A 23,946-nucleotide genomic window follows, 5' to 3' on the forward strand; every position below is an offset into this window, starting at 1 on the left:
ACGTTACACTCTCCCAGTGAGAGTCCGCGCTGCCAGGTGAAAAGAAGCGGTGGGCTGGGTACACATGTGTCGGAAGAAGCATGTGATAGTCTCCGCCCTCCCGGACCGACGGTAGGGGGTAGAGTGCGCAACGACCAGGAAGGGGATTGGGAATTGGCATAACGACTAACATTGGGATGGGAGTAAAAAATATATATATATAATAATAATAATAATAATAATAATAATAATAATAATAATAATAATAATAATAATAATAATAATAGGTATTATGTTTCATCATGAATGCATCAACGGGGGGGGTAGTTTTTTGATGCTCTGATCGTCATCAACGGCATTCGTTTTGAATACTACATACGTTGATCGGCTGGATCGATATGAAATCATTGTAGGATCAAGATGGAATTGATGTCAGATAGTCCTTACCTTTGATCGGGGTTATTCCAAAAAGAATATTCCAATTGTCTGATCGCGATTTCCAGTATTGATCGGGTCCCTGACATAATCTGGCACAACACATGCATCGAGGGGCCATGGACGCATTCTAATGTGCTCGGGTGAACCGCTAGACTTGCCTGGACCAAAATTCTCTGCCCAGACGAGATTAGATGTGACACACAGTCTGGAACAGGGTTTCAAAGGGTGGGCGATACAGCCACCTAGCAGGATCTGGCCGGTACTGCACTCTCTGGGTCTTAGTATGGCTTTTAACTGTAACATAGAGGTCCGTGACACTGAATAGAATATTAAAATCGACTTAATCGAAATTGGCGTTCAACGGTTGGCGAGCAAACACGTGTATATATACGTGAATGGCGCAGATTGAGTTAAATAGGTTGCTTATTAAAATATGTAACACTTTGATGTAAGACCTAAGAAACATTTAGAAATGTATTAGATCTAACTGTTCTAAATGAACAAAAAATGTGCCCCGCCACCCGTGTTTGGTTTCAGCCCTTTCAAAATGTTTGGTCATGACTGCGCTTATGGACTGGTCTCTATGCAGTAGCTGGAGTAACGCCTCATGTCAAAGTGTGTGTACTGTATGATAGGAACAACTCACATGACGGTATTATAAAGTGTGTGTGTATGATAGAAACATCTCACATGACGGTATTATAAAGTGTGCGTATGATAGAAACATCTCACATGACGGTAGGGCTGTCCCCGACTAAGGATTTGGGTGGTCGACTATGATTGGCCTAAATTTGCTGTTAGTCGAAAAAAAAAGTATAATATTCAAAAGAAAATTGTTGAATTTTTTTTATCATTCCATTTGGGCTGTGGGGGGTGCTTAATGTCTTTTTTTCTACTTTTTCTCCCATTTTCTATTTTTTCTCCCATCCCAATTTCGTATCGTCCAATTCTACCCTCCCCTGTCTCGAACGCTGTTAGGCCATGCCTCCCACAAGCCGGCTGCAATGTGGACCAAGCCTTACATCACGTGTCCCCTCCGGTACACGAGGAGGCAGCTGTCGCATCTTTTCACCTGTACAGCGCGATCTCTCAGCGGCGAGGAGTAATGCGTGGGAGGCTCACGCTGCCCCCGTTGCTTCCTGATTCTGCTGCGCAGGCGCACCAACCGACCTGTAGGAGTCGCTGTCCACAACGTCCGATCCCCACCCATCAGCTTCCCACCCCCTAATACTGCCAATTGTATTAGTATGAACGACCAGCCAAGCTGATAGCAATGCGGAGAGCTGGGCTCGAACCCAGCGTCTCCTGCATTGGTGGTGAGCGCCTTGCCCACTGCACCACCTAGCCGCCAATGGGGGTGCTTAATGTCTGAAGGAGTCGACTGAAGGCTTCTTGTCCTCTGCAAAAGCATGCAATTGGTCCACTGATGGATACATCTTGATATTTGTCTAGTCTAGTGTGTTCAATAGATGGGTGAAATCCTCTTTCAGTGCCTCTGTGCCTGTTTTCGTAGACAGTTAGCCTCTGGTATGCGTGCCATTAGCGTTAGCCATGCTTCTAGGCCTCTTTTCTTTTGGAAAGAATGATAAAAAATTTAAATAAAAAAAATAATTATAGATTTTTTTATTTTAATTTTTTTCGACTAAGAGGTTGGCCAGTCGACTACGGCTCCTTTCGACTGATTAGTCGACTAATCGACTAATAGGGGTCAGCCCTACATGACGGTATTATAAAGTGTGTGCTTGATAGTCAGAAACATCTCACATGACGGTATTATAAAGTGCGTGTTTGATAGAAACATGTCACATGACGGTATTATAAAGTGTGTGTTTGATAGAAACATGTCACATGACGGTATTATTTAAATGTGATCTGGACACAGAGCTGGAGCCGTAACCTATAACCTTATATGAGTATAGCGAGCGCTCTGCTCGTAGTGGAACCTTATCCCTTTCAATCTAATTCTGAATAAAATGTCTCCACATGTACACACCCATCCGCCTGGCCACACCCACATCCGCTCCTCTCAAAAGCAAAACTCGACCTGTGCCCGGAGCACTGCGGACTAGACAGGCGCCTAAGGGGTCTACTGAGAACAGCACCCCGGCAGAAGGGGTGTTCAGTATGCTGTGCACCATGTCGCAGCCTCCACAAAAACCCGACCCCCTAGAGAGGCCGAGGCAGAGAAGGCTGACATGATTGGCAGACGTTATGAAAAGTGCGGGGGCACACTCGCAGGCAGACGGGGTCAAGCCCGGCCTAACCCGAGAGTCGACTCCGCTATCAACACACCAGTCCCGTGTCCTAATCACGCCACCATCCCCAGTCCTAAGAGGGGGGTAGGGACGCATGTCGATCTAAAACATCACAGAGGGCGCCATCAAGACGGTCAGAACATGAATGCACCTTGCCCGGTGGCCCACCCCATGGGCGTGAGACCCCTCCGCCAATGCTTTGATCTATCTATTCCGTCATCTCCCCCCAGAGATGAACGAGAATTCGTCGAGACTAACCTAGTACACTGGCGCTCGGAAGAGATAAAATCTCCATCCTAGTTGCTCCATAAAAAACGCTGTTTCCATGATGAGCAACCAAGGCGCGCCAGCCCATGCGTGGTTCCACACAGAAGCACCCAGGGCCAGCACTATGTACACGTCGAGACCCAAAACACATCAATGGTAATTCTAACAAGAACCCAGATAACGTTCGCTCCAAGCCGCCTGGGACAAGCGGCAGGAAGCTGGCCAAGAGACACAGATATGGGTCCCATATGACACGTCTGAGGGAAAACACCCCTGTCAACCCTGCTCTGTATAAAAGAGGGGAGACAGGGAACCCCCAGAGAGACCTCCCACGTGAGTAATAATTGAAAAGTTATATGTAACATTGAGCTACGTGACCAAAAGCTCAATACATTATGCAACAGAGCGCAGAGCAGAAAACAAGTTTCCACGCACCGCATAACCCAATCTTGACAATAACAGTGGTCCACAACATGGAGCCTGAAAAGAACTCACGGAAATCTCACGACCAATAGAAACGCGCCCAGTGACGTACTCTATGGCGGGGGGAATTCCGTGACCCACCTGCCCAAATATGGCGTGGGACCAGGGAACTCCCCCCGCCCCCCCCTCTCCCTACCCTGTGACGCGCTGACCCAACAGCGTGACAGGAAGACCAAAGAACAGGAGGTCCAACCCCCTGGCCAATCAGAAAAAAGGGGGCAGGGTTTATCAGTTCACCCCCTTGTGACCCCATACCCCGGATACGATGAAAACAAACAAGCAGCGATGATACCAGTTTACCTAGCATGCTACATGAAAAAGCGTATATCCACTAGGATAAGCTCAACCATCTGCACGCCAGCCACAGACGATAACTCGTTTGCGAACGGGTTTTACATACAAGGCTTTAGGCTCATGTGCGAACACGTCACCCGTGTTTATGTACTTCACTTCAAGTAAAGAGAAACACAGACGTTTAAAGAGAGGGTCAAAGACCTCGGTACAAGCTACATATATGATTACTTCTGTAGGCTAACACTCTAACACTCTCCGGGCGTGGGGCGGCTGGCTGCGGCGGACGAGGCACTCCCTCCACTCCTGGCCTTCTTCGCCGAAGGTCCAGTAACGGCGACGCTGGTGGCGGAGGCAACGGTCGCGGTCCTCTGCCGGTGTTGCTTTTTCCGGCCATCACCGGTGGCATCGGGTCGGGGGAAATGGGGTTGGAGCACAGAGCGCTCCTCCTCCATCTCTCTGCAGGCTGCCGTCATCTGCTGCATGGCCGACCCGAATAGCCCAGCATCGGAGAGGGGGGCCGTGAGATTCAAGATTCAAGATTCAAGATTCAAGAGTTTTAATTGTCACGGCATACAGGTATACAATGAAATGCGGCTGGTCTTGCCCGCGACGATGTGCAATACAGTGGTACAACATATAATAGAATCCAATAAAATACAGTGGTACAACATATTAATAGAATCCAATAAACAGTGCAATAAACAGGTACATGGTGTGCCATCTCGGTATCTGTACATTAGTATTTACAGAGCATATAGGACATGCTAGTTAGCTTTAGTAGTGCAATACACTGTTCCTGATGTTATACTATTTTAAGTGGCCTTTCCTCTGGCCATAAGTGTGCGTGTGTGCGGCATGAGTGTTAAAGTGGGGGAATCCTCTTCTGTTCCGGCACCCGTGCCTGCTCCAGCCAAAGGTGGCGCTGGGATAGAGTGGCCAGGGCGCGCTCCTTCCCGGCGGCTATCGCCTGCAGCTGGGTAAGGTGCAAGATGGCTCCAGCCGCCTGGGCGTGAAGATATTGCTGATGGTCATCCAATACCGACCCGCCCGCCACCATCCCCGACATGTAGCGCACTAGCTGCGCGATGTTAGAAGTCGCAGCTAGGCTCTGAGTCGCGGCGATGTACGCCTGGTCACTCCAATTAGCCATCTGCCTAGCCGATTTCAACGGCTCCCACACCATTTCGGGACAAAGTATGGATGCCATCGGGCTATAAAGCCGAGGCACCCCGTCCTTTAGCCCCTGGACCAAACCCGCCACCCACGTGACTGGCACGTAGGCAGGGGTAAGGCCAGATTACCTGTCCTTGTTTCACGTAGGCCTCCATTGATGGGAAGAATGGGCAGACAACGCCCGTCTCTCTCACAGAACGATGTTGTCAGAGATGACCTATCATGTCATCAGGAACAGGTGCAGGCAGAGGCTGCGGCAACGCCACGCCATTAGCGGCTGCGGCGGCCGCCATGAGCTCGGGGAACAAGCCACGCAACTCCCCTTGCGTACCTCCCTCCACGTCACTCTTGTCCCTCACGTACGGCCATGTCGGGCGCCACCATCCGACGCGGCAGATAGCTGGGCATCTTGTCTCACGGTCAGAGGTTCTAACCCAACACTGGAGAACAAGGGACCCCAAGGAGACGCAACACTCCCTGCCACACCCAGAGGGGAAGAATGAAACGTCTCCACTGGGGCATTGAACAAGAGAGCTCTCGCCCCCTCCATATGATCCTCAGTCTCCATCGGAAATGGAGACAAGGCAAGAGAACTCTCATCCGGCTCCAGCACAACCTCAAAGCCCGGCCGTTCGCCCCTGCAGCTCGCCGCCCTACGACAAGAATGAGCAGAGGCGAAGAGTCTGCGTCGCAAATCCCCAGCCACCAGAGGAGCTGTCGGCCTATCGGCCGACTGTCCACTGGCGGGGGAACCAGGGCCGGAACCAGGCCATCTCATGGGAGATGGAGGCTCAACGGCCCCTCGGAGAGGCAAACTCACCACCGGGCGCCGCCCGGGCGTATCTGACTGCCGCGACCACGGAGCCAGAGACGCCCCACGACGCACGGAGGACGCGGCAATGGAGAAGTGCTGGTGAAGGGCGACGTTGTGAGCGTCCAAACCCTCCGAAGGTGCAAACATTATGTCTTAGCTTTTCTCGTAAATTGGCGAGAGAGAGAAAAATAAGATATAATGTCCACGTAGCTCATTTCCAACAACTATTTCGGCACTAAACTCAAGTGGTGTATACAGACACTTGTCGGTGGTGAAAATAGGGAAGGAGCTGTTAGTATGGCCAGGTCCCCACTTATGTAGAGGAGCGGATGTGGGTGTGGCCAGGCGGATGGGTGTGTACATGTGGAGACATTTTATTCAGAATTAGATTGAAAGGGATAAGGTTCCACTACGAGCAGAGCGTAAGCTATACGATAATATGTAAGGGATAATGTATAGCTACAAGGTCATTGTCGCAAAATAATTGACCGACACAGAGTTTAGAACACGAGGCACCGCGCCGAGGTGTTCTAAACGCAGTGAAAGTCAATTATTTTGCGACAATGACCGAGTATAGCTATACATTATCCCGCTTATTACATGGCTAACTTACTAACAATATACCTAATTCATTTTACACCATCGACAAGATGAGATTAAATGCAGACGCAGTTGTTCTGTGGCTCCTCTGTCATCGCCGGCAGGTGTGTGGTCTGATTACCTGATGAGTGCAGCTGTGCATATGCTGAGCTTAGCTTTCGTGACTGTCTGCGACCAAAATGCTTGATTGTGATTGGTCAATAGCGCTGTGTTACCCGTATCAGCGGTCATTATTGCGCGTTGCCCATAGCAGCGGTCCGTTATCGAGAAATAACTGACCGCTGTCAGGGGCAACCGAGCGATATTGACCAATCACAATCAAGCATTTTGGCGAATGTTAAAACGCCATGTAATAAAACCATATAAACCCCACCATATAAACTCTGAACTCTGACTCCATTGCCTATTCCCTAGGCTCTGTTACCCATACTGTACAGTACGACTGGTTGCCTATACTAAATTTATACCTACCAACTGCTTTCACTGTGCTGAACAACAGTGCTGAATATACAGCATATTTACACTTATATATTTACATTTCCATATATATACTGTGACGAGCCTGGTGGTGTTCAGACTCGTCACGGTTAAAAAAACAAACCAATTCAAATGTCCACACAAGTGCAATATCAATCAATACGAATATTTATTGATTTCAGGCAGAATATAGTTCGATGGGCAAATAGAATGGTCGTAATACAGTCCGATGGTCAAAACACAAAAATAAGGATTGTTCAATACTCAGAGTAGTCGTCCGGTCCAGGGTCAGTACACAAGGGGGTTTCTCAGCCAGTCTAGGGTCCAGTACACAATGAACACCTTCTCGCCTTCACCTCTCCTCTCACTACCTCTCACCTCACAAAACTCAGAATATCTCAATCTCTCTCTCAATGCAACAACTCCAACCTCACCTCCACTCAACTCACCTCTCACTAACCTAGTGTATTTGTAGTGTGTGTGTCTGGGGTGTGTGCGCGTGAGATGTGGGTGAACTAACGATGCACAGGTGTATTCTATCAGTCCTAATCAGCTACCTAATTGTTTCCACTCCTTCAGTGGGAATAATATCTCCCGTCCTTCACATATCCATCAGAGGGGGGGGTGATATCTGCCACAATACCCATATTTGTCTGAATATACCTGCATATAACCCCTCATCAGGCACGTGCACACATAGAGGCCAAGGGGTGCCTGAGCACCTGCCTTTTTGAGCCTCATCAAAAAAGTGCCCTTTTTGATTTTTTTTTTTTTTTTTTTTTTTTTACTGTTACGCATATAGACTGCCCTTCCAACTGAAAAATGTCAGGATAGAATCAAAATATTAGGTAAAGAGAGAGAGATGCCCCATATTCCATTGCAGTTTGCACGGCCTCTTCAGCATGCCTCTCCGCGGACCTATATATTTTATGCATAGCGTGGGTGGTGATGATGATCATGATAGAAACCGCTGTTGAATGCTGGTATTACACTCATTGAGGGACACAAAGAAGTCAAGTCCGATGGGATTTGGGAATCTCAAATACAAATCGGGATTGGAATAAAAAATGCATTTATATTAAACAATACAGAATATACAGCACTTCTTGGGGTCTGTAGGGTAAGCACTTATTCCCTCCCCCCTGAACATTTATGGAGATGTATGGGCCTTTTAAGTCAGTGATAAAAGTGTCTTTCAAGGATAAGTGAGCTCCTGCACTGATTATTATAGTTCAATATTCAATATTTGATCACCAAAACCCCCCAAAAAGCATAAAAAGGGGGCCCCCCGCCCGAAAAGGGCCCTTACAAATCGCGCTCGTGAGCTACGCGCGCTCGCTTAATATATACACACAAGTGTAGTGCCCTTTTCAGCCTTTGAGCACCTGCCCCTCTAAAGTCCTGTGCACGTCCCTGTGTGTGTGTGTGTGTGTGTGTGTGTGTGTGTGTGTGTGTGTGTGTGTGTGTGTGTGTATGAATGTATGTGTGTGTGTGTGTGTGTGTGTGTGCATGCATGTGGATGAGTATGTGTGCACGCTCAAAATTACGTACACACACACACCTGCATGTACGTAAAGTCTGTGTGTGTGTCTCAGTCTCCGTGTATGGTTCACAACAGAGCTGAATTACCCCTCAGACCTCACATGCAACCGAGGAAAGTCATTAATAATCAATCTCACTCTTTATAAGTTGCTGGCCTGTCACTCAGTGTCCCATTCCCTCCTCCCCCCACGACTCTGGACAGACAGGAATGGTAGACGGCCTCATCGGTAGATCAACTTAACCCGATGACAGAATCTGGATATGCAGCAACGCGTCTCTAGTCTGACCCAGTTACCTGGAAATCAGTTCTCCCCCCTAAAAATATTCAATGATTTCTTTATTTTTCTGCCCAGATTGTAGTGTGTGTGTGTGTGTGTGTGTGTGTGTGTGTGTGTGTGTGTGTGTGTGTGTGTGTGTGTGTGTGTGTGTGTGTGTGTGTGTGTGTGTGTACAACACACACATCTGCATGCATGTGTGTGTGTGTGTACTTCAGAGTCCTCTGTTATAAAACCTTAAACAACATGTCTTATTGTATAACAGAGTGGCCTGACCTGGCAAAAAGAGTGTGGGCACTATTCCCTATATGAAACCAAAGCTACGTTTAAAGACTTCCACAGAACTGCATGTCATGAATAGGAATAGGAGATACTCTTCTCATAAAGTCTCCCATCATCCCTCACTGTGTCCTGTTTCTTTTTCCCCTTGCTGGTTCCCTGCTTTCTTATCACAGCCGGGTAAATGAACATAGACTGAAATGAACTTTAGATCTTCCTGGGCAATGTCATGTCATTTAATTTTACTCACTTGGAAGCATTTTATATGACCTAAACATAAAATCTGAAACACTTACCCCGAAGTTGTTGAAATGGTCCAACAGCTGTGATATGAAGCTAGCAAAGCATAGTGGTACAGATACAGCTGTGATAAGAAGCAGGCAAAGCATAGCGATACTAAGCCTGTTAAGTTGTAAGGTCCCCCAATTGGCTTTTCTTTATCATAAATCAACGTTGTTTCGAGATCGCCAAATGATTGACGGAACCTGAAAGAGCAATTGACAGGCAACAAATAGGGCTTTAATTCTATCTATATATTCTATTAAAAGAAATGTACACCCGATCCGCTAGAGGTCGGCAAAGTGGCGCGTCACGAATCGTCCTCATGAGGGCCCACATGTTGGATGTTAAGTTAATGTTATTTAAAAAATTTTGCCAAGAGTAAAGACCACAACCCTATCAAAACAGCAGTCAAAGTGTATATTTTCATTTTTGCCGATGTTTTATAAGATTTACCGAAAATAAGAATTTATCAGATTAAATGCTAATTATATCTCTTTTATCGGAAAACCGTGAGGAAATGACTAAATCCAGATTTAACCCTGCCATTGGAAAGATGAGCCTTTTCCCTATCCATAGATGTATGATTTGGCCATAATAAGGTCAAGGTCAAGTTCAAGGTCAAATATGGATTTATAATAAAATGGATTATCATTTATTACTGTATCTACAAATCCTTCTGTTTAATCCTCTTCCCTTTATTAATTTGCTTAGATTTTTTGTACACTTGATCTCAAGAAGGTGTTGAATGAGCTCAGTGAGCGAAATCAAAATAACCTCAATGTTTGGTGTTATTCACCGGCACAGATGCAAAAATAAATCATAATTTATATTCTCCTTTTTTTCATTACAATTTACTCAAGCCTAGTAACATACACAATATTTCTGACACTGGAAATACCTACCCCATGTCCCTAGATGTACCTAGATACCAAGAACATGCTAATTGACCTTGTAGAAGTGGAGCAATCTTCCATTTACCTTTAGGCAACATTTCTGAAAATAGGGCTACAGAACATAAATGGACACAAACAACCACGGTCAAGTTTAAATAAAAAATGACATATTTATTTAAGAAATATATGAATAAAGGGTAAAGTGTGGTGGTTGCTCCAACAGTGTCTTCTGGCAAAATGAGAGACAGTGTGTGTGCGGCGGTGGAGGGCCTTTTAAGCACACTGTAGGCAGCGTCTCAGGCCCAGTCCACACGATCACAGGTATTTTTGACACAGAGGTTTTTAAAATTATTCAAAAAAATAAACCTCTGTACACACAACTCTGCACAGAGTGATGTAATATACATGTAGTACAATGCCAACGCAGTAGGTGGCGATGTAGTTCAAACATGAAGGCCATTTTCAACCAATCAGAAGGGTTGAACGCGTCACTACACGTCCTGCTCAAAACAGAAACCCGCCATAAATTAAATTACCTCGCGTGAACCATTAGCAACATAGCATTTATTTGCAGCAAGAAACAAAGTGCAATAAAAGTGTAATAAAAAAAAAGGATACATTCACTGTGTGTTCTGCTTCATTTGTTGATGAAACAAAACCAACATCAACACAATTTACCACCAAGAGCGGAGAGTTTAGTCTCACAAAAAGATAGCTGATGTTTTTAGCTTCCATGCTAATGTGATTGCGATTTGCCATTATAATAGTTAACATTGTGGCTAGCGTACATTAGCGTAGTAATGTTAACGCTAGTAGAATGATTGGATGAAAACGTTATTTAACAGATTGCAGAATGGGTACACTACAATACAATACAAACAATTGTTAAGGGGATGCAGACTGTTGTAGTTTGGACTGGGTTCCTTATAACAATAACTTGACAACACATGAGCTTAGTTGGTAGCCGCTTGGGACAGCTCTGCCGTAAACACTGGAAATAACCTCGGTTACTATGTACACACGCAACCACTGCAACCGGGATGTGCGCAAAACTTCACCCTGGACTCCGGTTTTCAAAGACCACGGTTGCAGGGTTCCAAAAACCCGGTTGCGTGTGGACGAACAGTGCAACTGCGCACATTCAATCACGGTTACATAACACCCTGTGTTCGTGTGGACAGGCCCTCAATTGGCTGATTGCTGCCAATCTGCCTGGAACACAATTGACTGCAGCAGTACATAACACATACAGCTGTGATATGAAGCAGGCAAAGCATAGCGGTACATATCCATCCTCCTTCTTTCTCTCGCTCCATTCCCCCCCCCCCCCCCCTTTTTCCCATGTGACTACACTTAATTATGATTTCACGCAAGTCATTTTCAACTTTGCTTTCACACGTTTATCACACCTAGCTCATGTGAAGCTATTGTGATGTGATCACACGGGAGAATACATGTTGTCCACGTTTCACCGGTGACATCATGAAAACGACACGTGTGAAATCACGTTTTTTTTTACAAGCCCCGCTGTAAAAATCATCAAAACAAATCACACGTGAGGCGTTCCAAAAACACACGGCGGAAACGCATGTGTTTCTGTGATGATCGTGGGATTTTTCTTCGTTTTTGGTCCCTGCTGCTTCCGTCCTTCTCTCCTGTTGCTCCTTTTTTTTTTTTTTTTTTTTTTTTTTTTTTTACTTTAATCTCTTGTCCACCTCTTACTGCTCTCCTCTTCCCCTTCTCTCTCTCTCTCTCTCTCTCTCTCTCTCTCTCTCTCTCTCTCTCTCTCTCTCTCTCTCGTCTATCCTCCCTCTCTCTGTCCGTCAGCCATCCATCTCTCAGAGTGCTATAGCGAATGCGGTCCTCTCAGGGGTGTACACACTGTTGCGTAGTCAAGCCAAGGCCAAGCTGTCCACTTCCACCTGACTTCTACTTGACTTCTACATTTACATTTACATTTAGTCATTTAGCAGATGCTTTTTTCCAAAGCAACTTACAAGTTCTGTACAACAAACAGGTCAGCAGGAAGGGTACAATTGTTTGTCAAACAGTGTTGAACTTGGGTGCTACAGTCTTGAGTGCAGTAGTATAGGCATATTAGCATAGTAGGTAGTAATATATAGTCAAAGAAGATTACTTAGTAGCAAAGTGCATACTAGTAAAAGAAGACTTCTACCTGACTTCTACTCGACATAACCACCTTTTCCGACTTTCTCGTTCTGCATCTCAGTATACGGTACAGAAGAATACGTCGTTACCACCGAAAAGCGAACGTCGAACCGCAGAACCCCCCCCCCCCCCCCGGACCGCCGGTCGCTGCCAGAGCATGTGAAACGGGCCCATGTGTGTGTGTGTGTGTGTGTGCAGGTGGTGTGTATCACTTGCTGTCTGAGGGGATGGTTAGTGGATTTGTGGAGAAATTCCCAAATTGACATTTTAAGTGTGTGTATGGGGCGATGGGCTTTGAACCAAAAAATATTCCCGGTTCGATTCCCGCTCCTCCTGGGCAGCGTGTCGAAGTGTCCTTGAGAAAGACACTTAACCCCTAATTGCTCCCGATGAGCAGGTTTGCACCTTGCATGGTTGCCTCTGCGGTCGGTGTGTGAATGTGTGAAATGTGATGTGAAGGATATTTTTATAATTCTTTTTTACAGTGCTTTAGATAAATGCAGCCATTTACCATTGGGTAGGAGGGGTTGGGTGGGGGGGGGGGGGGGGGGACACTGTACAATTGTACAAGCAAAACTGTACATTAGAATATTGACAAAACCATACTAATTTACTAATTTACCATACATTGGAGGGGGTTGGGTTAGGACATTTACAGGGGCCAGTTTAGAATTGCAGTCTCCCGTAGGTGTTCTTTGAGAGTGGTTTTGAAAGTGGGTAGTGATTCACATTCCTTTACAGCTTTGGGTAGGGCGTTCTACATTGATGTGGCATAATTGCGAAACGTGTTTAGTCCCTTGTTTGAACCGAATCTGGGTTTAACATGATTTGTGGAGCTCCCTCTGGTGTTGTGGTCGTGGTATTCACTGACCTTTGGGAAGTATTTTGACATGTACATGGGTACCTTGGTCGTGTAGTGTATCTTGTAGACCAGGCCCAAGTTTCTGTACTCTGTCGTCTACTCTAAGCCATCCTAGGTTGTCAAAGTGGGCAGGGGTGAGGTGGGTTCTAGGAGTAAGGTCAAGCAGTAGTCTGACCAGTTTGTTTTGAGATGTTTGTAATTTTGTTTTTAGCACCTTTGACGGTACCATGAGGTGCAAGCATAGTCGTAGTACCCTTGAATGAGTGCTCCTGCCAGAGTCTTCAGGGTATTCTTGTTTACCAGAGAGGAGATCCGGTACAAGAATCGAGTTCGTTGGTTGACTTTTTTTTATTACATTGGATGCCATTTTGTCACAGGAAAGATTAGCCTCTAGGATGGAACCCAGGTAGGTAATTTCATCGCTATCCATTGTTCCTTCGTCGGTGCTTCTACCCTGTACCACAGTTTAGTCAAAGCTTTCTTGGCTGCTACTAATAGTATCTTAATCAGATATTTGTCTTCTCCCTGAATTTCTCTCTGTGTTAAGTTCCCTAGGTATATTACTTGACCTGTCTGGGGTATTTCATATCCTACTATTTCATTTATTATCCCTCCTATCTCCTCCCAGTAGTTTCTTATTTTCTGACATTCCCAGAATATGTGTGTGTGGTTCGCTACTTCTTGCCCACATTTTCTCCAACATGGCTTTTGTGTTGGCATGTACAGTAATTGCCCTGTATTTCTGGTGTTATAAAGAATCTAATTATGTTTTTCCACCCAAACTCCCTCCATATCCTTGATCCTGTGGTTGATTGTTGTATCTTACATGTGTTATACCATTCCTCCTCTGTTATCTCTATTTCTAATTCTTTCTCCCACTTTTCTTTTATATACAAGGTTTTAATTTCCTTACTGTCCATTATTGCCTGATATAGTGCTGATATAACCCTCCCCTTCCTTCCTTCATATGATTTTACCATTATCTTAATTATCCCATTCTGTTCTTTGTCTCTGTCTTGTTTTATTTCTTTGTTATAGTAATCTCTAATCTGTAAATATCTAAAGTGGTCTCTATTCTCTAGTCCGAATCTTTCTTTCAATTTTTGTAGAGTCTGCATCTCCCCTCCTTCTATCATTGTACATATTGCTGTTATACCCCCCGTTCCCATCGTTTGAACCCATGGTCGTCTATCCCTGGTTTGAATTTGTTGTCGTGTGTTATCCATCTCAGTATCTTGGATTATTTTTCTAGCTTGTATTTCTTTACTATTGTGTTCCATATGTTTATAGTGAATTTGGTAATTGGGTCTAGTAGTTGTTCCTGTCTTCTGAACATCTCCCTATCTCCTATTAGTGCCTGCACTTTGAATCCCTCTCTTTTGGTTTCTATGTCTTGGCCTTTCCCCCCCCCCAAATTAATCTTGATATCTGTCTATCCCATTCTCTGAATAGTTTTTGTGGTATTAATATAGGTAAAGACTGAAATAGGTATAATAACCTTGGTAATATGTTCATCTTAATGATTTCGATCCTTGAGCTGAAATCTAGGGGCATTACTGTCCATCTTTCTAGGTCTCTCTTGATTTTCTGATTAATCTGTGTATAGTTTGCATCGTATAACCCCTCCACCCCTCTTGTAATGTTCACCCCTAGGTACTTGATCCTGTCCATGTCCCATTTAATTTTGTATTTTTCTTTGATCTCTATCGTTGGAGTGTAGTTCAGTGTTAAAGTCTGTGTCTTCGTCACGTTGAGTCTATACCCTGAGTAATATCCATATTCTGTCAGTAAATCCATCAGTATCGGAAAGCTTGTGTCTGGTTGTCTCATATATACTATCACGTCGTCTGCGAACAGTCCCAATTTATGTTCTGTTCCCCTTATCTCCACCCCTTTGATGTCTTTGGTCTGTCTAATTAGTTGAGCCAGTGGTTCGATGAATACATCGAAAAGCGTCGGCAAAAGACAACAACCATGTCTGGTAGCTCTCTCTAGTTGAATCCGGTCCGTCAGACTACCATTTACATGAATCCTTGCTGTTGGTTCTCGATATAATGCCCTAATTGTTTTCATAGCGTTTTTGTCTAATCCAAATTTCTCCAATACTTTATATAGAAATATCCAGCTTACACTGTCGAATACTTTTTCTGCATCTAGGCTAACTAATACTGCACTTCCTCCTTCCTTTTGTATCTCCTCTACTATCTGCACTGTCTTCCTTATGTCAGTGGCGGCCGGTGGGTATTCGCCACTAGGGGCGCTATACCAAATATTTTGTACAGTACAGTACAGTACCACGCAACACTCATGGCAAGACGTGAGCGATTCGACTCACGCTCACGGCAATGAATCGGCTCTTATGAACGAGTCGCTCAGCTGTTACTACAACAACACACAACCAGTCAAATAAAGTATAGTCTAGACTCTAATTCACAACTTGAAACACAATATATAAATAGAAAAGTTAGAAACAAAACTCGCCCGTCTACAAACACAGGCAGATCTCTCCCTCTCTCCTTCTCTCTCTCACACACAGCGTGACGTGGAATCGATTTGTTACACAATCAGACCTATTATATACCAAGAATAACTTCAGTATGAGTACAGGGCTGTACACATATTTTGCATATTGTTAAACGAGCCAAGGCTAGCTATTAAACTATCGATATGAATCGAAAATCTGGGACCCTGATGTAAACAAGACAAACGTCTTTCTCTGGTCTGCATCCCCTTAACAATTGTGTGTATTGAGCCGTACTGTATTGTACCCATTCTGCAATCTGTTAATAAAGTTCTCATTCATTCATTCATTCAAACATAGACGATCTCTCTGTCTCTCGGATCAATCAAATCAAATAATTAACACATGTATGTTGTCATTTTAAACAACTCACCATTCATTCATTATGCATCAGCAGCATCAGAGAGCATTTTAGTAGTTACATTTTCAACAAGATTGCTGCTATTTAAACACTTCATGGAAACGGGGTAACGTTAACCTTATGTCGACTGTAGTATTGTATGACCTCGACATAACGTTTAAACGTTAACGTTACTCCGTTCCATGCACTAAGTGGCCAGCTAAGCTAACGGAGCTAACAGCTAGCAGTACAACGTTATGCCTGCGGCATCAGTAGACAACGTATCATGTATTAAACTAGAGTTAAGATCGCTAATCTACCTTGTTGTTGGCTTGTTGATAAAGTATATCCACTCCATGGCATTGTCCATCCAGCCTGTGTTGATGTCCATCCATTGTCCATACATGTCCCTCCACACTGCATCCATATATAGCTTGTTGTTAGTTAGCCAAGAGCTGTGTCTTTGTCCAGACTCCATTTCCGCCTCGAACAGCCTGCAAACTACCTGGCGTTCTATCGCCATGCTCTAAGACAAACTCTAACCTTAACCAACTTTGAAAGAGTGCCTAAGCTCAGTGTAGTAACAGTTGCTGTTGTTGTTGACGAGTCGACTGAGTTGCATTCTAACCAACCCGAGAAATGCGGCAATGGAAAAAAACTGGCATCGCGTCGGCCAATCAGAGAGCGTCTCCGCGAAATGCGGCTATGGAAATTCTTCACGGAAGTTCACACGCTGCTGGCTAGACCGCTTCAAATCGCGTTCGGATTCCAACATAATAGTCATATTTCAACGCACAACGCCGTATGCACTGATTGGCTGTGAATGTAGACAGCGATCAAACTGTGACGCGCACGCAGAGCGCTATCGCTTCTTGCCCGGGCGAGAAATACGAAAAAATTAAAAAAAACGTCACTTCCTGCCCATGAAAACGCTGTTTTTTTTATTTAGATAATAACGTTATATTGTGCATTGGAAATACAAACATACTTAAAATGAGTAAATATTATTCATTTTAAACATGTTTATATTATTTATAGGGCTATAAAACAAAAAACAAAAAAGTTTTTTTTTCTTCTTCTCTCATTTAACAGGTGGGTCGGCGCCCTAGTGCCACCAGTGGCGAGCCGCCACTGCCTTATGTTATCCTGTGTCTCTCTTCCTTTAATGAATCCGGTCTGGTCTTCGTCTATAATATATCTATCATAAATGTCTCAAATCTTTTGGATATTATTGATGTATACATCTTGTAATCTACATTAAGTATTGACACTGGTTTGAAACTGCTACATAGTTCTCTATCTTTCCCTTCTTTTGGAATTGGAGTAATTATGGCTTCTTTCATGAAGGTGGCATTGTGCCTTCTTTCATCGTGTGTCTGAATGCTGCTTCTAATATGGGGTCTAAATGTTTTGTAGAATTCAGAGGGGAATCCGTCGCTACCCGGTGACTTACTGTTCCTTGCTTTACTGATCGCATTCCCCACTTCCTGTTCTGTAATCTCTGCGTTTAATATTTTGTTCCTTCCCTATCGATGGTAGATCAAATTTTTCAAAAGATTTCTCTATCTCCTCTTCTCCTGCCGCTATCGGTTGTGTGTATATTTTCTTATAGTATTCTTCAAATGTCTTCTCTATTTCAGCTGGTTCTCTTAGTATTTTGTTTGTGTTCGTGTCCCTTATTGTGTGTATTGTGTTCAGTTTTTGTTGTGTCCTGATTCGTCTAGCTAAAAGTCTGGTCGCTCTCGGTCCTCCTTCATAGTATGTCTGTTCATGTACCTAGCTTTCTTCTCTATTTCTGTCAGCAGTTCTTTGTTTATCTTTCCTCTAACTTCCTTTACCTCTCTAAGTGTCTTTTGGTTCTTTGAGCTTTGGTGTTCTTTCTCTAATTCTTTCAGTTTCTTTATCAAGTTCTGGTATGACTATGTCTCTATTCTGGCCAGGGGCGGGGCTAGGGGGTGGCTACTTGGGCTCAAGCCCCGAATGTTTTCTGAAAAGCCCCGAATCTATTTAAAAAAAAAAGAAAAAGAAAAAATAATTTTTCTTTTTTTTCTTTTTCTTTTTTTGACAATTCATCATTGTTACATGAAAATATGTTTGCACCAGATTTAGCAGAAGCTAATTTCCATCTGTGGTCTATCCAGCTGCTAACTGTATTTGAGTGAGTTAAGTCTTGGTGTTATGGTAGACTCAGACCTAAGCTTTAAATCAACAAGTTGACAAAAACGTAATTCTTCCACCTTAGAAACATAGCTAAAGTACGGCCATTTAAAAATCAAAAGGACGCTGAAAACCAGATCCATGCCTTTATCTCAAGCCAACTCGACTACTGTAATGCACTCCTTACCGGCCTCCCGAAAAAATACGATGATAACTATTTTATTGCAATGCACTATTGCATTATTTTATTCTATTTTACTAACTATTTTATTGCACTGCACTATTTTACTTTGTATCAGTGAATCATAGACGCCTGGCCATAAGAGCATTCGGAGCATCTCTGCTCTCCCACTATTGAACTTGGGGGAGCAAAGGTATGCTCTTGCTCCACCACTTTTTGATCATATGAAAAATATGATATATCCCCCCCCAATATATAAATCTAACCATAACTACGTTATGGTTAACTGAGTTTTATAGTGAAAAGAGCAGCTTTATTGGTCAAGATTGAAGGCTCTATATTGCAGGAAATTGCACGTACAGGTTCATTAAATAAAAAAAAAAAACCTGCCTTGGAGGGGGTCGTGCCGGAGCCTGCCTAAAAAAGACAAAAAAAAAAAAAAAAAAGGGCACCTATCTGGGCTAAGCCCCGGATCTCCTACAATCCTAAATCCGCCCCTGATTCTGGCCTTCTTGAGTAATGGCGTCTTTGCTAAAAATTTTCCACGTATTACTACCTTTAGTGCATCCCATAAAATGTTTGGGTCTACCTCTCCATTATTCCAAATTCTTTTTAACTTTGAAACAACTGGGTCATAAGGGGAGAGGGGTGTGTGGGTAATTTGCCTGTGAACATCGGAGAGGAGTCGTGTGCGCTGTAGTAGGAAGGCCCAAGGAATATAACCACGAGGCTCAGCAGGGCCTGCAGTTCATAACTCTGTCTCAGAATGAGCTGTCCAAACTCCCGTCCAAACTCCAATAGAAGAGGTCCCTGGGAGTGTCTGTGTCACTGCAGATGACTATTATGTCATCCTGGAGTTTGGTTGCAGCACAGTAAATGCTCTCTGCGCTTTTGAGGATTCACATATCTCTATTTTTCAATAACTATAAGTATTTTTAAAGTATTTTCTCATTTTAAGTCCCTAAAGCCCGTACTGAACGGGGGGAAAAGGGCTTTTATGTATTGTGTACACTGCTCCCTCTACTTGGAATCTTTTACAGAAGGGTTTAAATCCTGTGCAGCTGGTCTCATTGGGTGTATTTAGATCCATTCTGAAGTATATATCGCGAGTATATCTGGTCCGCCATTGTTTTGACTGAGCTGATGGCCCCTGTGTAACTGTGGATGAGGTGATGTCTTGTGACTGTGATTTTGACATTTCAACCTGATCTGTACATTTGACATTCTATGTTGTCTGTATGCAACCCTGTTAAGTGTCCTGCTGACTCCTTCGGCCAGGACACTCTTGAAAGAGAGATTCTTAATCTCAATGGCATAAATAAAGGTTAAATAAAAAATTTAATAAAGGAAAATCTGATGTTTTTATCAAATGTGTATCTGATTGGGGAGCCTACTCCTTTGTTTGTGTGCTCGTGATTCAGACTCAACATTCCAAAGGTCATTGCCAAGGATACAATATATTCCCTCAATACTTTGCTCATCCTCTCTCACATTCCAGCCAGTATGATTCTGCTGCCCGACAGTGTAGCCTATTACTAAATAATACATATTTTTTTCTCATTCTCTCAAAGTTTCCCAATTTTCCTATTGGATATATAGGCTCCTGTTAAGTTAAATTAAGTTATACTTTTTTAATCCCTGGGTGGAAATGTTATTATCCCTGTTAAGGCCTCATGGTCACTGGCAAAATAGCTTTGCTCTGGCTGAGCCAGTGTTTTACGAGCCATTGGGCATTTGCCACTGAGTGCTGCTCTCAATATTCAAATTATTTCCACTTTGACCGGAGTTGTGTGTCTTTATTTGTGTATGTAAGCAAGAGCAACTCCCAAACAAGAGTTGATTGTGTGTAAGAGATGGTGGAGAAATTAATCGTCAGTTTTGGAGTTTAACACCGCATTAAAGCAGCTACTAGGAAGATTTGGACATCAATAGGCGGGAATCGAACCCGGGTTGCCCAGACCACAGGTGACAGTGCTAACCAGTCGTTACACTACCCCCCTCCTTTGGGAAGCGCATATTGAGTAGTATGGTTCCCGATTGTTTCAGCAATGGTCTCATTTGTTTAATTCATATATATTTGAAGGTATCACAACCAATATGACAATGATATATTTTGTTGAAAATGTGGAAACTGAGTACCCTGGTGAACCCCACACAAACACGGGGGAGGACATGCAAACTCCGCACAGAAAGAACCCCTGCTGGGTTTGAACCCAGCACCTGCTGTGAGACACTTCTTCTAACGCCAGTGAGAAAAGCATCTCAGTGAGAAACACCTTCCTCATAGTAGTAGAACGCGGACATGCTGTTGCATTACTTAAGGCTGGTATATTGAATATCCATTCAGGAATTGAACTTTTGAAATGGAAATGACGGTAGAATAGAACAGAGGTGTTTTGGTTCAGTGTCTATGGTCTGCTGTGGTGAATCGTTTTGACGTTGTACAGACATACTCTAATAGCATACGATTTAAATCCTATTTTCATATTGGGGCTCAAGGATCATATAACTAGCTAGAATTACTATGACAGTGACCACGGATGATGACTGCATGAGATAATACCGTAATACCTTTTTTTCCCATCCTCAAACTTCTGTCGTTATGCCAATTCCTTCCTGGTCAATGTGCTGCCCTGCTGTCGCTCTGGGGAGGGTGTAGACTACCACATGCTGCCATACTGTGGGTCTGGGGAGGGTGTTGACTACTACCACATGCCTCGACGACTGACCAAGCTGGAGATACGGCTACCGGGAATTGAACCCTGGGTCTCTGTGGTGGTAGGCGAGTGCTTAGACCTCTACACTGCCGAGTGGTCTCAGAGAAAACGTTTAGTGACTGGATTGATTCGCCATTGTTTTTGTGGCTTAACATTCCTGGGTAAATAATACCTTTGGCCAACCAAAATTCCATTTGAACTTGGACTTATCTCAAATGAGCTTTCACTGTCATTATTTATAGAGCGTTCAACCAGTCCTAGACAAGTCATAAAGTTGGAAATGTCTATTTGCTTTAAACCGGGGGTGTCCATCAGCAAAACCAGAACACAAGAGGGGATTCTTCACTCCAGTGTCCACTAACCTCGCTACAAGCCAAAAGCCTAAAGACTTTGTTTATGCTAAAAGTCATTTTTTAAGCTAATCAATAACTCTTGCTGCCGTTTTACTTTCCAAAAGGTTTTTAGTTTCTGAAAGGAATATATTTCTTTTGGAGTATTATGCTGACAGTTGCCAATATATTTCTTTTGGAGTATTATGCTGACAGTTGCCTCTGACGATCTGTTTACTCCAGTTTACACGCTAACAGACACCAGGCCTGGCAGAGTGAGGTAAGGAAATATCATAGTTTACAACCAGGAAGTTGTGTTCGAACAGCCAACAATGTTGTAAAAGGGTTCGGGCTACAGTCACAACCCGGCGTATTACGTATCACTGACCTTTGACCTTTCACAAAAAGAAATCACAACCATTATTTTATACATCATTTCATATAATCAGTAATATGATATTGACCTACTGTTATTGCCAAAACACAATCAAATCACATGCGTGAAGAACAGGCACGTGCACACATAGAGGCCATGGGGTGCTTGAGCACCTGCCTTTTTGAGCCTCATCAAAAAAGTGCCCTTTTAATATTTTTTTTTTTTTTACCGTTACGCATATAGACTGCCCTTCAAACTGAGGGGTGAGAGGGTTGGTAGGAGGAGAGGAGGCAGGCTGAGGGGTGAGAGGGTTGGTAGGAGGAGAGGAGGCAGGCTGAGGGGTGAGAGGGTTGGTAGGAGGAGAGGAGGCAGGCTGAGAGAGAGAGAGAGAGAGAGAGAGAGAGAAACAATAGAATGCCAGAGAAACACAGATTCATGTGTCAACAACTCATTGTAAACATACAATGTGTACCGTGTTAAAATTTAAACTAGTTTCTCTTTCTTTTTTTTGATCCACTTTTTCTCCCATTTTCTATTTTTCTCCCATCCCAATTTCGTATCGTCCAATTCAACCCTCCCCTATCTCGAACGCTGTTTCTTTTTGTATTTTATTTTTTTATAATTTTTTTAAACAAACACATAAACAAACATGACAACACACGATAAGATATACAAGCATTTGTTGACAGTGCACATCCAATGAAATCACATTTTAGTTAATTGTCTTATATAGGATATACCCTTAATACCTGTTATCTAAAAACCTACACACATATGCTCTAGCTCGTACCCCCCCCCTCCCGGACCCCCCATTGGATAATCCATCCATTTTCCCTCGCTCCTAACCAGACACTACCATTATATGCTAGCTTTTATTTTCTCCACCACTTCTAACCACAATGTCATTTTGGATTAATTGAGACCCAAAATTCTTGCTGTAGATATTTCTTGATAGATCACATCGAGATATGTAATAATCCAGACCTTTCGGCAAATTTTTTCCGGTTGGAACCATCGTGATGCTATCAGCTTTTTAGCCACTGTGATACCCGATAAAACCAATCTCTTTAGCTGTGGATGTACTGCACACTCAAAAACATCATTCAGCAGTAATACAGAGGGGTGTACAGGTATATTCCAAGTTAAGAGATTTGATAATTGCTGGGTCACCTCTTTCCAGAATATCTTAACTGGTGGGCAGTCCCAGTACATGTGCATAAATGTCCCCTCGTCCCCATTTGTACATAAGGAGCATTTGGAGTCTTGTATAAGACCCATTTTTTTCAGTCTTATAGGAGTCAAGTATGTCCTGTGAATATAGTTAAGATTGATTTGTTGATGGTCCGGGTTCCTTGATGTGAGTCGAACATTTGCCCAGGCTTCTTGCCAATCAAAATCACTTTCCAGGTCTGGTATATCCCTCCTCCAGATGGAGTCTAGGTGGAGGGTTTCATACGAGGACGTTAGTAATTGATGATAAAAATCTGAAACAAAACCTCTCGATGTCTCTCTTTCATAGAAGAATTTGTGGTATCTGTGGTGTTCAATTGGTTTCTTTAATGGAACACCTTGAGTCTTCAAACATAACAATAACTGTATGTAAAAAAGATGTGTGGACTTGGTGAGATAACATTTTTTGCGTATTTCTTCATAACTACAAAAACCCTGTTTGTTAAAAACATCCCCTAATGAGTGTATACCTTGCTTTTCCCATATAGGGAATCTTATAGGTCGTTTTCCAATCAAGAGTGCATTGTTATTGAATAAGGGAGTATGATTGTGCCATTTATGTGGGTTAGGATATTTTTTTTGTGTTTCACGCCATATCCGGATCGCATGAGTAATTATGGGGCCAAATTTCTCGAACGCTGTTTCATGCCTCCCACAAGCCGGCTGTAATGTGGACGAAGCCATACATTGCACGAGTCCCCTCCGGTACTCGAGGTAGCAGCCGTCGCATCTTTTCACCTGCACAGCGCGATCTTTCAGCGTCAGGGGTCTGCGCTTTGGAGGGACGCCGCCCCCGTCGCTTCCTGATTCTACTGCGCAGGCGCACCAACCGACCTGTAGGAGTCGCTGTCCACAATGTCCGATCCCCACCCATCAGTTTCCCACCCCCTAATACTGCCAATTATATTAGTACGAACGACCAGCCAAACTGAAAGCAATGTGGAGAGCTGGGCTCGAACCCAGCATCTCCAGCATTGGTGGTGAGCGCCTTGCCCACTGCACCACCTAGCCGC

The 23,946-nt window shown here is 43.7% G+C and overlaps 1 protein-coding gene across 1 annotated transcript in view; it reads left to right on the plus strand.

The window, feature by feature from the left end:
• Positions 1 to 23,946, plus strand: part of LOC311229887 (rabphilin-3A-like) — a gene marked incomplete at its 3' end in the record, with an annotated part of 75,897 nt that overhangs the window by 1,835 nt on the left and 50,116 nt on the right.

The sequence above is a fragment of the Notolepis coatsorum genome, assembly GCF_963971535.1.
Source record: "Notolepis coatsorum genome assembly, chromosome: 1".
NCBI classification, from domain to species: Eukaryota; Metazoa; Chordata; class Actinopteri; order Aulopiformes; family Paralepididae; genus Notolepis; species Notolepis coatsorum.